The sequence below is a fragment of the Triticum dicoccoides genome, chromosome 7B (assembly GCF_002162155.2).
Source record: "Triticum dicoccoides isolate Atlit2015 ecotype Zavitan chromosome 7B, WEW_v2.0, whole genome shotgun sequence".
In the NCBI taxonomy this organism is placed as follows: Eukaryota; Viridiplantae; Streptophyta; class Magnoliopsida; order Poales; family Poaceae; genus Triticum; species Triticum dicoccoides.
The window spans coordinates 305,061,301-305,067,716 of NC_041393.1; positions in this window are offsets into that span (position 1 = coordinate 305,061,301).

Here is a 6,416-nt window from a genome sequence, read left to right on the forward strand (position 1 = left end):
TCACACGTTGCAAATCTATTTTGTAGGGAAATCTTGCGACTCCATGGAGTACCAAAGACAATCGTCTCCGACTATGATGTCAAGTTCTTGAGTTACTTTTGGAAGACGCTATGCGCCAAGCTCAGAATCAAGCTCTTGTTCTCATCCGCATACCATCCTAAAACCGACGGCCAAACGGAGGTGACGAACCGTACGCTCTCCACTCTACTTCACGTTTTGATCAAGAATAACATCAAGGAGTGGGAGGAGTGTCTACCCATTGCCGAGTACGCCTACAACCGTGCAAGACATTCGACGACCGGCAAGTCCCCTTTCGAGGTTGTCTACTGCTTCAATCCATTGTCCCCATTGGATATTCTACCTCTTCCTCTACAAGAGCGCACCAACCTCGACGCAAGTGCCCGTGCAAGCTACATCAAGAAGATGCATGAGGATACAAGGCACACCATTGAGCGACAAGTACAATGACTTGCGACCAAGCTCAACATCAACAAGCATCCCATGATATTCAACATTGGAGACCTCGTGTGGCTACACCTTCGCAAGGACCGCTTCCCCAATGAATGCAAGTCCAAACTTCTCCCTCGAGCCGATGGACCCTTCAAGGTACTAGCATGCTACAACAACAACGCTTACAAGATCGACCTCCCATGCGACAAGTACAACGTGAGCGATCTCTTCAACGTCTCTGATCTCTCCCCGTACCAAGGTGATGGGGATTTCAATCCGAGGTCGGATCTTTCCCAAGGGGGGAGATGATGCGGAGCATCCTTCGGTCATCCCCATGGACCTTCCATCATCTCACCAAGCACCAAGAGGACCCATGACTAGAGCACGAGCTAGAGCTCTCGAGACTGAGGTGACTTCTCTCCTTAGTGATATATCACATGATCCTCTCGAGACATGTCTACTGCCTAAATCAGGAATGTTGTGCATGATTAAGTACCAAGAGGACCCTCCCGAGGATGCACATGAAGATGGTCAAGACACCAAGTCCACGGAAGAAGAGAACCAACGGAAGAAGGCAAGAACAGCCTCCAGGCACCGGACATCCGGCCAGGACCCCGGACATCCGGCCCCTGGAGATCTACACGGCCAGGAGCCTGCAGAAGAAGCTACAGGGACCAGACATCCGGAGTCCAGCCTGGACATCCGGCACCCCTCACTGGAAATCCGGCCTCCGACCCAGACATCCGGACAAGGCGGCCAGGGAGCACAGAAGGTTGCCCCATTAGCCAGGACATCCGGTCGCCACCCCAGACATCCGGCCTCTCCTGAAGCACCGGACATCCGGCCCCTCCGCCCGGACATCCGGCCCCATCCATCCAAAGAGCAATAGGGCCAACTCCACCAGCCCGGACATACGGCCCGTCAGCTCGGACATCTGGCCCGTCGCAAGTGCCCGGACATCCGGCCCGACGCCCGGACATCCGGCCCCCTCCTACCTGCGTGCAGCGCCTCCGGGCCGTGGCCCATGTACCCCTTCGCCCCTTAGACTATATATACTCCCCCTCCACCTACGTTCTAGGGTTAGCATTGTGATAGCTCATTTGAGATAGAGCATTTCTCATCCGTACCGGATCTACTCCTCATGAGGGACCGCACCTCTTCGGAGAAGATCCATCGGGATTCAAGGCCTCCATCCAGAGAAGACAATCAAGACCTCCTCACGGAGAAGAATGGTTACTCTTGTATTGTCCCTTGTTGACTTTGGATCTCGTGTTACTTTGTTCCTCGATGATCTAGCACTTGTGTGATCAATTTCGTGTCGGTTGAGTGTTTCTCTTGTTTTTCCCTCATGATTTCCCTCGTGTTCTTCTGCACGTTCTTCGTGTTCCCCTAGGATCCACTCCAAACGTGAAAGATTGGCCCCATAGGGTTCCGCCCTACATCACTATCCCTCATTCGAAGAAGAAGAAGAAGAAGAAGAAGAAGAAGAAGAACTCCAAATCAAGTAAACATCTGTCTCGCGTTATCATCATCACATTACCTGTACCTCCAACTATTGTTGTGGTAATCTGTGAGCCACGAGAAATCAGCAACCCCATTACCATGGGTATCAAGACTAGCAAAGCTTAATGGGTATGGAATGGATAAGTGGTGAGGTTGCAGCAAGCACTAAGCATTATATGGTGGCTAACTTACGAGTACAAGAATAAGGTGAGAAACTACGCAAATGTTCGCAAACTAGTAATGATCAAGAAGTGATCCTGAACTACTTACATTCAAACATAACCCCACCGAGTTCTATTCTCGAACTCACTCAAAAAGAGACGGTCATGGTTACGCGCGTGGTTGGCGTATTTTATTTCGGATCTGGTGTCAAGCTCTAATACCAACTTGTCACGCCCAATATGTGATCATATCCGAGAGGGACTCAAAGGTCCCGCCAAGGATAGAGCCGCATATTGAAGACGCTTTTGCAAGGTGGATGTCATTACATCGTACCATTACATAATAGATGGGGATACATACAAAGGGCATACAAATGCCACATGAATACAACAAACATCATACAGAAGAGAGGCATTCGACTACGGATGAAACACAAACGAAAAACTCAAACGACATCCACCCTGCTAGCCCAGGTTGCCGACCAGGAACCTATCCCTCAATCGAAGAATAAGTAGAAGAAGAACTCCAAAACAAGTAAACATCGCTCTCACATTATGATCATCGCATTACCTGTACTTGCAACTGTTGTTCTAGTAATCTATAAGCCACGAGGACTCAGCAATCCCATTACCATGGGTATCAAGAATAGCAAAGCTTAATGGGTATGGAATGGATAAGTGGTGAGGTTGCAACAAGCAGCAAGCATTATATGGTGGCTAACTTACGAGTACAAGAATAAGGTGAGAAACTACGCAAACGTTCGCAAACTAGTAATGATCAAGAAGTGATCCTGAACTACTCTTGTTCAAACATGACCCCACTGTGTTCTCTTCTCGATCTCACTCAAAAAGAGACGGTCATGGTTATGCACGCGGTTCATGTATTTTATTTCGGATCTGATGTCAAGTTCTATACAAGCGGGTATTAAAAACTCCCATCTGCCACATAACCGTGGGCACGGCTTTCAAAAGTTTAAACCCTACAGGGGTGTCCCAACTTAGCCCACAACAAGCTCTCACGATCAACAGAGGAAAATCCTCCTCCCAGAACAACCCAATCAAGCTCAGAATCCCGGTTCACAAGACATTTCGACAATGGTAAAACAAATCCAGCAAGACCACCCGATGCACCTACCTAGTCTGATAGGAGTCGCACGTATTTCGTTCTTAGGGTACACCCGATGGGTAAGACGTCGGGTTGGCTGAGACCCTAGTTGCCCAGGGGCCGTCGAACATCGCCCAATTTGGACCAGCACCATCATCACTGGCCCCACCTGTATTATGTTAAATTACTCCTTAGCGATAACTCCCTATGCGTCAAATTTAATATCACGTTTATTATGTTGGGCAAATGTTAAAACCAATGTTGGGCCTTGCTGGAAGAGTTTTATTCGAAGCGAACTGACAAGGGGGGCCCATATACCCCGACCGTGTTAGGAACGCAAAATAAAGGAACATAACACCGGTATGACAGAAACTAGGGCGGCAAGAGTGGAACAAAACACTAGGCAAAAGTCCAAGCCTTCCACCATTTAGCAATTATATATGTGCATTAATTAAATAAAAAATATTGTGATATTCCAAGATATCCATGTTCCAACATGGAACATTGATGCGGAGCATCCTTCCATCATCTCCATGGACTCTACACCAACACATCAAGCCCCATTTGGACCCATGACAAGAGCTAGAGCACGTGCAATGGAAACCGAGGTGAACTCCTTCCTAGTTAACATGCATATGGATACAAGTGGAACTTGGTTGCTACCTCACCAAAATACTCTATGCATCATTAGGTACGAAGAGGAACCCTTCCAAGCAGCTGAGGAACACCCCCAAGTCCAAGGAGAAGTGACCCAAGTCACCAAGGATGAAGAACAAGCCGAACAGCAGCTGGACAGGAAGTCCCAGGCGACCCCATGCACACGGGCCCCCGAGACCCCGTGCTCACGGACTACACAGGGAGCTACTGCTGTAGCACCCCGTGCGCACGGGCGTGTATCGTGCGCACGGGCCCAACTTACCCCGTGCGCACGGGCCTCCCAGGATGGCCGGCTGAGATTGCCCCTTCGCCCTCCTCTCTATGTCCTTCGACCCCAAAGCTATATAAGTCGTACCTAGGACCATGTTTAGGGTTAGCAAAGACATATATGAGAATTTGAGAGCTTTGCTCCTTCTACCACCTCCATTGGAGACCAGGGCTTCTTTGGAGGAGATCCACTTGTGGATATCAAGACCTCCATCTTGGACAAGACTACCATCATCAAGACCTCATCTCCTAGGAGTGGGAAGAACTTATCCATTGTATCTTTCCTTTTGTTGTGTTTGTGAACTTGTGGATGTTGTGTTGCTATTCTAGTAGATGTGTAATTGGGTATTGTTGGAGTGATTTCCTCTTTGTGTTTCTTGGTGTTCATCCTTTTCCCCCTCCAAGTGTGAAAAGATCCATCTTAGGGTTCTACCCTACAACATCTTGGTATCATGAGCAAGGTTGATTCACATCTTGGAGTCCCTACCTTCCACTTTCTAGCTTGATTTTGTAGTTTGTCGTCCTAATCCGAAAATCCCCACCAATAGCCCCAAAATTTTTCTTGTAATTTGTTTGATCTTATGAAATTTGGTTGATTTGATGCACAAATTTGGTGTTTCGCAAGTGGATCTACCCCCTACCATCTTTCCCACCCATCCATCCATCGAATTTGGCCTCAAACTTGGAAATTACCACGGATCCGGAGCATTTCGGCCGCTCGCAGAGGACCCCGTGCACACGGGCCATCGGGACCCCGTGCACACGGGACCCCATGAACACGGGTCTCACTTACCCCATGCGAATGGACTATCTAGGGACTTTCGGCCATTTTTTGTTTTGCTTCATTTGGTTCACCACTATCACTTGTGTTCTTCCGCACCATTTCACGTGGTTGTTTGAGTTTTGGGTCTCGGTTTCTCCCGTGTCCTAAGGTGTTTTGGCTACTTAGGCGCGATTCGAGGTCATCATCACCACCACTCGACCATCGACTAGGACTCCACATCGGTTTCGACCAACATTACCTTCATACCAAACATAAGCAAGGACGGTAACCTCGACGATGCCTTTGTGCCACCCTTGCCATTACTTTGATAGCTTCGAGCCTCTTTTGCGTAGCTTACCCATCGAAACTAGCTTGTTGAGTATTGTCGGGCCACGCCTTAGTGCGCCATCAGTGTTACATCTCTCATGTGCAAATACTACTTGTTATCTCGCATTGTTGCTCGCATATCAAGCATTGTGGTATAGTCAAAAAAAGAAGACAAAGAAAAGCTTTTAAGCAAAAGAGAAGAGAAGCAAAGAGCTTATAAGCAATAGCATCGAGCCTCATAGCATAGTTACTTCATCTTGGTCACTACATACATAAGCATACTTGGGATTGTGAGATGACCCGTTTCTCTATTAGGTTGGTGCACTAGCATATCCAACCCATTAGAGCAATCGAGCTAGCGTCTCTGTTGTATCCGTACAACAAGAGCATTGTATGTGGTTCCACATCTTAGAGCTCACCCCTTGGTTGTGCGGATCCCATCTATCTTCCGTGTGTGTGTTCCTAGTGTTATCCTTGGGTTTGATCTATTTGTCTTATTTGCCATTTATGAATCTTCTCAACTTTATCAACATCTTGACTAACATTTGCTTTAATTATTTGTGCCACTTCCTAACCGAGCTCCCCTATAAGCCATTTACTTGTAGGTGTGAGAAATAATACCCGGTACTAATTCTCCTATTATAGCATCACGTGGGATCGTACTTGTTACATCCACAATCTTCCGAAAAGGTAACTTTGGTTTTGTTCTCTCACTTTCCTACTCACCTCCACTTTCACATGATGGATAGGTCGAGTTCTTCTACCAACCCACTCTTCATCAAGGAAGACGACAACATGACCTCCTACGTCACCAAGCAACACCTCTTTGGTGCACAACGAGCTTTGCATCAAGAACAACAAGCAATGAGCAACCGCATCGACCATCTTGCCACCGACTTACGCCTCTCTGAGCAACGTACAAGAGACTACTTTGACAACAAGCTCGATGAACAAAAACAAGAGAGCAATGCAGGAATGGACGAAATTTGTGTCTTGTTAGTCAACTGCTCTGCTACCTCATCGTCCTACTCAAGACGAAGCCGCTCGAGTCGACACTCCGATGACACCATCTCCGGCTCAAGTACTCCGACATCTAACACTCCTCGATGAGCCGCGCGCCAAGACCATCAAGCTAACCATAATCCTCTTCATGGCATCGACCCTCAAGAGAAACTTCTAGCAC